Here is an 8,529-nt window from a genome sequence, read left to right on the forward strand (position 1 = left end):
TCTTGATTCTTCCAATTTAAGAACACAGATATCTTTCAATCTGTGTCATCTTTGATTTTTTTATCAGCATCTTATAGTTTTTAAAGTACAAGCCTTTTGCTTCCTTAGGTAGGTTTATTCCTAGGTATTCTTTTCGATGCAACAGTAAATGGGATAATTTCCTTAATTTCTCTGATATTTTGTTGTTAGTGTATAGAAATGCAAGAGATTTATATGTATTAATTTTGTATCCAGGAATTTTATCAAATTCATTGATGAACACTAGTAGTTTTGTGGCAGCATCTTTAGGATTTTCTATGTATAGCATCATATCATTTGTAAACAGTAACAGTTTTAATTATTCTTTTCCAGTTTAGGTTCCTTTTATTTCTTCTTCTCTGATCGCTATGGCTAGGGTTTTCCAAACTATATTGAATAAAAGTGGTAAGGGTAGGAACCCTTGTTTTGCTTCTGATTTTAGAAGAAATGCTTTCAGCTTTTCACTGTTGAGTATGATGTTAGCTGTGGGTTTGTCATATATGGCCTTTATTACATTGAAGTACATTCCCTCCATGCCCATTTTCTGAATTTTTTTTTACCATAAATGTATGTTGAATTTTATAAAATCCTCTGAGTCTGTTGAAATAATCACCTAGTTTTTATTCTTCAACTTGTTAATACAGTTTATTACACTGATTGATTTGCAAATATTGAAAAATCCTTGTTCCCTGGAGTAAATCGTACTTGACCCTGATGTATGATTTTTTTTTTGTCTTTTTGTCTTTTTTATTGTTGTAGTTGTTGTTGTTGTTGCTGTTGCTATTTCTTGGGTCGCTCCCGTGGCATATGGAGGTTCCCAGGCTAGGGGTCTAATCGGAGCTATAGCCGCCGGCCTACGCCAGAGCCACAGCAACGCGGGATCCGAGCCGTGTCTGCAACCTACACCACAGCTCACGGCAACGCTGGATCATTAACCCACTGATCAAGGTGAGGGACCGAACCCGCAACCTCATGGTTCCTAGTCGGATTCGTTAACCACTGCGCCACGACGGGAACTCCTGATCATTTTAATGTATTTTTGGAGTAAATTTGCTAGTATTTTGTTGAGAATTTTTGTGTATATGTTCATCAGTGATATTGGCCTGCAATTTTCTTTTTTTTTGTTGATACATATGCATGGTTTTGGGATCAGGGTGTTGATGGCTGCTTTTTAAACAAAAAGCCATCCAACCACAATGATTAAACATTCATCTAGAAGGCATTCATATTTTTTTCCAGTGGCCATTTATTTATACTATTATACTATCACCTAAGCATTGAAAGTTGGCAGTCTGAAGAAAAAAGAAAGAAAGTTGGCAGTCTGATAAGGAGGCCAACTGCATGTAAATTTTTGGCAAAATAAACAGTTGCTGCTACATTGGGACAAAACTGCTGAAAGTTAATTTGGAATACTAAGTATATGTAATGATTTGTGATAAGAGGTTCACTGAGTAAAACCAAAATCTTTATAAATGAATTCTAGGTCAACAGGTGTCCAAAACATCTGGATTAAAAGCAAATGGATTTATATCATATAGCAAGCAAGTGAATTTTTTCCAACTGCCTCTTAGTGGTTTCTCTGGTTTAACTTAAATAATTTTCTTCCAATCTGGTCCACTTTGTTCTAGTCCTCCCACATAGTTGAAAGCAAATCAGCACTTCTGAACAGCAGGCACTTGAAAAAGAAAATATGCCTATTTTGAGAGTACATGGACAAAAGAGAAAGTTAGAAGTAATATTAAGTATCCAGCTTCCCAGTATTTCATGCCTGGGCCCTGAATGGAAGATTTACACAGGTCTCCCACTCAGAATCAATGCACTTAACATGTGCTCCATGGCTCCTCTGGACAGAATACAGCTTCATGCATCCCTGTTTTGCTTTCTCAATTAAAGTTAAAGTAAAGGGCTGGGTATCAACAGAATACCTCAACAAGATGAAAGTAATTCAATCTCTAGGAGCACTAGTTGGTGACCAGGGCTTGGACTTTTACAGTGCCTCTTCTCTCTTCCATGTGGTTCTTCCTTTGAAGGTGGAAGAATATTTCTTATCCATTTTCACTCTAAAAATTCAGTCATAAGAAGGATTTGGACATTACTCAGTCCACTTCTTTGCATGTCATTCTGACAGCCTGACCTAGGACATGAAACAACTTGAGCTTCCTTTTTTTCCTCAAAGTAGAAGGACATGTAAAAGAAGAGTCAAATGCAGGACCCCAAGTTTAAATACTTATAAACAAAATTTCAGTATATATTTGCTACATCAATAACCATGTTTTCCTGACTTCAGGTTTCCTTGTACTCAGAACCACTATATTACTTAAAACACCAATGTTAAATGTCATATAAGCAGAAATCTTCAAGCAATGAATTATTGATAATATTGAAACCATGTTATAACAGCAATAGTATATTCTTTTTTTTTTTTCTTCACTAAGTCAGCACTTTGTTTCTAGGCACTAAAAATAGTGCAATATACTTGCTTTTTTAGTATACTTGCTATTTTCCTTACAATATTAAGTGTACCTCAGTCCAAAAGTCAAGAACTCTTATCTAGAGGATAGGAGTTGGAAGTAAGTAAGTGACACCAATACTGATTAGTCAAAGAACCACTAAATCTTAAAAATGCATTTTGATTAGATATTACCCAATTGTACATGTACTGCCACTATACTTTTGAGTCTGCTTAGCAAAGAACTAGTGTCAGCAACAGTGCTAAGTTATCAGCATCATTCACAAACATATGCTCTAATAACCCATAGCCAGATTGGAACCAGCCCTATATAGTCTACATTATGACAAGAACATTAATTTAAGTTGAGGCAGCTTAGCATAATAGAAATCACACAGTAAAACACTTAAGCTTTTGACTCCTTGGCTACCATAAGCCTCTAGATTCTCATTTGTAAAACAATGATAATGGAGTATAAATTTCAGGAGTTTTCTGAGGATTATATGAGCTAAGTAAAACACTGAAAACAATAAAAGGGAAAATACAAAAAATACATAAATGGTAGCTATGGATATGATTTTTTTGCCTTTTTATTAAATTTGCACTGAGTTGAGAACAGTAGATGATAACACAGAAGAAGCAAGAGGAATTTATATATTTGCGAGGACATTTAATATTTTTTCATTAATAGTATCCTAAGATCAATGACCTACAGAAACCAGTGACATTTTCAGTATACTACATTTTCCTTTTTGATATCTCTTCATGTGAAATATTACGGTGCTACAAAACAAGCAAACAAACAAACAAAAAACTACCCACCCACGTTTGGGTAAACTGGGTCTGTTCTGATATGGGAGTATTCTTCCTGGTATTTCATAAGGCCACTAATTCACTGCACTAACCATTCAAGTGAATTAATGTTAAAAAAATAATAAAATTTCGATAAAAGCTGTGTGGACATGGGAGGTTCTATGAATCTATAATAAACCCAGCACTAAAAAAAGATATATGCTTTTCCTGAAAATATCAACATATTTATGATTAGTTTTCATAGGCATACTTTAAAAATAAAAACAGAAGAAAAAGTAAAAGCATTTCACATCCACCCAGTCCCAAACTTACAGATAATATCAATATGTTGGAAGAATAAGATAAATACCAAAATAATGTGACTGCATGATAAATAACTCTTCTGTAAAGGAGAAAACATAAATATCGATACATTTCAAAAAAATCAAAATTAGAATCACAGAAGAAATGAAATGAATGGCTAATAAAGACATGAAAAAGTGTTTAAGCTCAATTTCTAAACATTATTTTTTCCATTATAGCTGGTTTACAGTCTTTTGACAATTTTCTACTGTATAGCAAAGTGACCCAGTCACACATACATATATACATTCTCTTTCTCACATTATGCTCCATCCTGCTCCATCATAAGTGATTAGACATAGTTCCCAGTGCTATATAGAGTGGGATCTCATTAATGATCCATTCCAAATGCAATAGTTTGCATCTATTAACCCCAGATTAAGCTCATTTTTTACAAAGAGAATCAAATTAAAACATGTGATATAATTTCATAACCATAATATAAGCAACTATTAAAATGCTAGGTAGCATAAAATATTGGTGAGATTGTGGGAATATGGAAATGTTCATACAGTACAGAAGGTAGTTTAGAATGTGCAGCTATTCTGGAGAGCAGTCTGACAGTACTCAACCAGGTTACATATATAAATACTCTAAGAACTAGCATTACTGCCCCTGAGCATATATCCTAGAGAAATTATCCCCAACTCCAAAGAGAAGACTCTTGTAGCATTGCTTACCATAGCAAGAAATTGGAGACAATTTGGAGTGCCATTACTGGAGAATGGACATAAAAACAGGGTGGATGCCAGCCATAGAACACTAGAAGGCTATGAGAAGAAATGGGCTAAATGAAATGTATATTAAATAGCTCATAGAAAATATAAAACTATAAAATACAAAACTATAAAAATAGTTCATTTTGCTATGTAAAAATTATAAGATTAAAATGAGACATAGAACATAACAGCTTATAAACTAAAAATGCTTACATATAAAATAACATGTATTCTTCAAGAGTACATATATAATAAAAGGACACAAAATAAACATACTAGAATGATGACCTTTTTAGACTAGTGGTGGAGTAGACAACATGATAAGAAATAGAGATATGAGGCTTCATAAATATGTACAAAAGGGGGGGACTATTTTACATTTTTATTGATAAATAAACTGCTATTTAAACTTAGCAGTTTAAAATAAAGTGAAATCATTATCTCACAATTTCTGTATGTCAGAAATCCAAACAGGGCTCAAGTGAATTCTTTGCTTCAGGTCTCATAAGACTTAAGTTCAAATGACAGCTAAAGCCTGAGACTGAGTCCTCTTCCAAGTTAAAGTGGTTATTGGCAGAATTCATTTCCCTACAACTGTAGAGTCATAAACTCTGCCTTAAATACCATCAGAAGAGTATCTCTCCGATGATTCACCTTCTTTTAAGGGTTAGATCAGGCCCACACAGAACATTCAAAGTTAACTAATTAGTAACTTAATCACAGGAGTATTTGGCTCATTAAATTTACTAGTCCTATCCATGTTCATGAGAATTTGATAAATAGGGCATGTACATTGTGAGTTTAATAGTATAAAATTTTATAAATTTTCAAATAAATATTTATCAGCTATATCATGCAGATAAAATAACAAAATAGAATACCTGAACACTATCATTAATAAGTTCAACTTAATGAACATACATAGAACTTTGCACCCAAAAACTGGATCATGAAAATGGCTTTTTAAAGATGTGCATTGCAAATTATAAATGAAAGGAAAACACTGAAATTTGCATAGTTATATTGACATCAGAATAAATAGATGATATTAGATAACTACTAATACCACTCTAGTTAAATCTAACTTAAATGTTATTTAGTGCAATAAGAAAGTAAAAGAAATAAATTATATTGTTTTTAAAAGTACTTTTAAAACTTCATTACTATGTTTATGTCAACAAAACTATTGAAAGAAATGATTAGAATCAATAAGACTGAATTTACTTTAATGTAAGTCATTTAAAAGAAGTTAGTTTTTTGGGGAGTTCCCATCATGGCACAGCAGAAACAAATCTGACTAGGAACCACGAGGTTGCAGGTTCGATCCCTGGGCTTGCTCAGTGGGTTGAGGATCCGGCATTGCCATGAGCTATGGTGTACATCACAGATGCAGCTCGGATCTGGTGTTGCTGTGGCAACAGCCAATGGCAACAGCTCCAATTAGACCCCTAGCCTGGGTACCCCCATACGCCGTAGGTGTGGCCCTAAAAGGACAAAAGACAAAAAAAAAGGTTAGTTTGATATAAAGTAAAAGTTGTTTGTATTTTTACATAGTAACAACAAGATGAAAAGAACAAACAAAAAAAAGTTGAGGGAGAGGTTTTACAAGCAGTTATGATTGGATTATGCACCAGCATCTTATATTGTTTACTATGGCCTTATGTTTATTAATATCTACTTGGCCCCAGTTTTGTACACATTATGTCCATTTCACAATATAATGCTATTGTGCACCTCCAATTGCATATGCCATTAAATCACATAATAACCAGTTCAGGCAGTCAAGCTTGGAGAACCACAGTCAGCTGTTGAGTTGTCTTCTATGGACCATGGAGAATAGTTGTCAGTGAAGAAGGGCCTGGACTTTCTCTAAAAACCTCAGAGATCATATTGTGCTTTCTCTAAAGCACTTGGCAGAGACATTCTCTATCTGACATAAATCCTTCTAATACAAGTTCCTAGACCCAAATAGCAGGGGAACATGCTGCAGGTGATCTTGTTCTAGTCTCACTCTAGGCTAGGAGCTGTATGGTAGATCTAGACACTGGTTCAAAGCAGCTCACCACAAGTGTTTTATGTTTTCCCTCAAATCTTATGAGACCCACCTACTATTGTATCTCTGTCTTTATAGTAGACAATGTAAAGTGAAACTTTTTTTTCTCATTTTAGAAGGGATAACTTAATTTGTTCCAAATAAATTAACACTAGAAATTTCACCCACATGACAGGCCCCTGAGCTTTTAAAAAATATGAAATCTACCCTCAAGCATTCATGTTTCTTATTAAGGCAAATAGGATCCTTAATGCTTTAAACTCACCAGGTCTATGGTGGGATAGAGACAACTACAAGTGCTTTAACATTCCTCCCATTGAAGTATAAAACTGAATTCTCTTCCCCTTGAATGGGATTGCCCTTAGTGATGGACCTGCAATAGGGTTGCAGGACTTGCAAGACTAAGTCAAAAGATTTGGAGCTTCTGCCTTGGACTTTTGGAATGTTCATTCTTTGTCACTGCCTCTTGAACTCAAAGTCCAATAGCCATGTTGTCCAGGTCACATGAAATACCCATGTGAGGTGCTTGGTCTATAAGGACCAGCTAGGAACTTCAAGTCAAGTTCCTAGCTGTCAGCCAATATCAATGTCAGCCGTGTGAATAAGCCATCCTGGATGTCCAGCCTAGACACACTTTCAAGTTACTAAATCCCCAACCAAAATATAATTGTAATCAAAATATAGTCTTAGCCCTTCCCAAATTCTTTATTTCCAAAATTATGAACAAAATTTAAATGGTTGCTTTAAGCTGTTAAGTAATGGGTAATTTATAATTCAGTAACAGGATAACCAAAGAAAGGTCTAATTAACATGGGATCATCTTGATACCATTATCAAGTTATCTCCAGACTATCTTATGATAGAAAGCAACAGAGTTGATGGGGCCCTGTGTCAAGAAATAAATACATACTTTTGTCATAGCCATGTCAGAGTAAAATCGTCTTAATTTTCTTCAACTCTGCAGATGGATGAATAAGTATTTCCTAGAGAAACAGTTTCATATAAGGTGTTAGTAGCTGTGCTTGTTTGTGTCAATGAAGATACAAGAGCTGAAATGTAGCTGTAATTAGTAAAACCATCCAATTATAACTGTCATAATCTATTCTCAAATTGCAGCCCCTAGATTAGATGACTTTGAAAGTGGAAAAACTTATTAAGTAATATATTATTTAAAATATATTTAAATACATATCAGAAAAGTTTAAATGTAAAATCTTTCATAACTAAAAATATATAAAAGTCATACAAGAGCAGATTTTCTATCTTGAATATAAAAAACTCTTTCAAATTAATAAGAAAAAGAAAACAATCAAAAACATCTATCCACCTCCCAAAAATGGTCACAAAGCCTGAACAAGAATTTCACAGACTAAGACACATGAAGGGCCAATAAACATTTGAAAATATGCTCAAATCATTGACAATTAGGAAAATTAGCATTAAAACCAAAAATACTATTTAATTTTGCAGCCTCTAGAATAGCAAAAATTAAAGCATGACAAAACTAAATATTGACAAGAAAACAGGGTAGCAAGAAAGTTTATAACCTGCCAGTAAATGGGAAAGTACTCTTTGTGTTGAAGCTCGCCAGATTTTTTTTCATGATCTATTTTAAGGTTTCATACTTTCTGATTAAGGCCTTGCTCTATATGAAAGTACTTATTTGGCACTTTGGCCTGATTTTGAAATCAGACTGTTCCAACTGAAACTGGCTAGCCTTCACCCCATTGCTTCAGGAACAGGAGCTGTTTCATTGAAACTGTACTGGTTCAACTCTTGGCCCAATTTCCCTTGCAACAGGAACTATTCCTTTGGAACTGTGCTCAGCAGCTTTCAACTTGACTCCTCCATGACCAGAGTGGTCCCAGCTGAATGGTATTAGGCCTGCAGACTCTTCTGGCTGTTTGAACTATTGGAGCTATTAGAGCTGTTCAGGCTGTTTGAAAATTAGTCTCTTACTCAAAAAAGAAAAAAAGAAAGAGAGAAAAAGAAAGAAAGAAAGAAAAAGAAGAAGAAGAAACGAAACACACAAAAAAAACCTCCCCCCAAACAGAAAAACAAACAAAAAAAAATTAAATATTTTAAGGGCGGCCCTCCTATAGGACCTCAGCCAATTTTATTTTGAAAACCATGAA

Source organism: Phacochoerus africanus, chromosome 2 (genome assembly GCF_016906955.1).
Source record: "Phacochoerus africanus isolate WHEZ1 chromosome 2, ROS_Pafr_v1, whole genome shotgun sequence".
Taxonomy (NCBI): domain Eukaryota; kingdom Metazoa; phylum Chordata; class Mammalia; order Artiodactyla; family Suidae; genus Phacochoerus; species Phacochoerus africanus.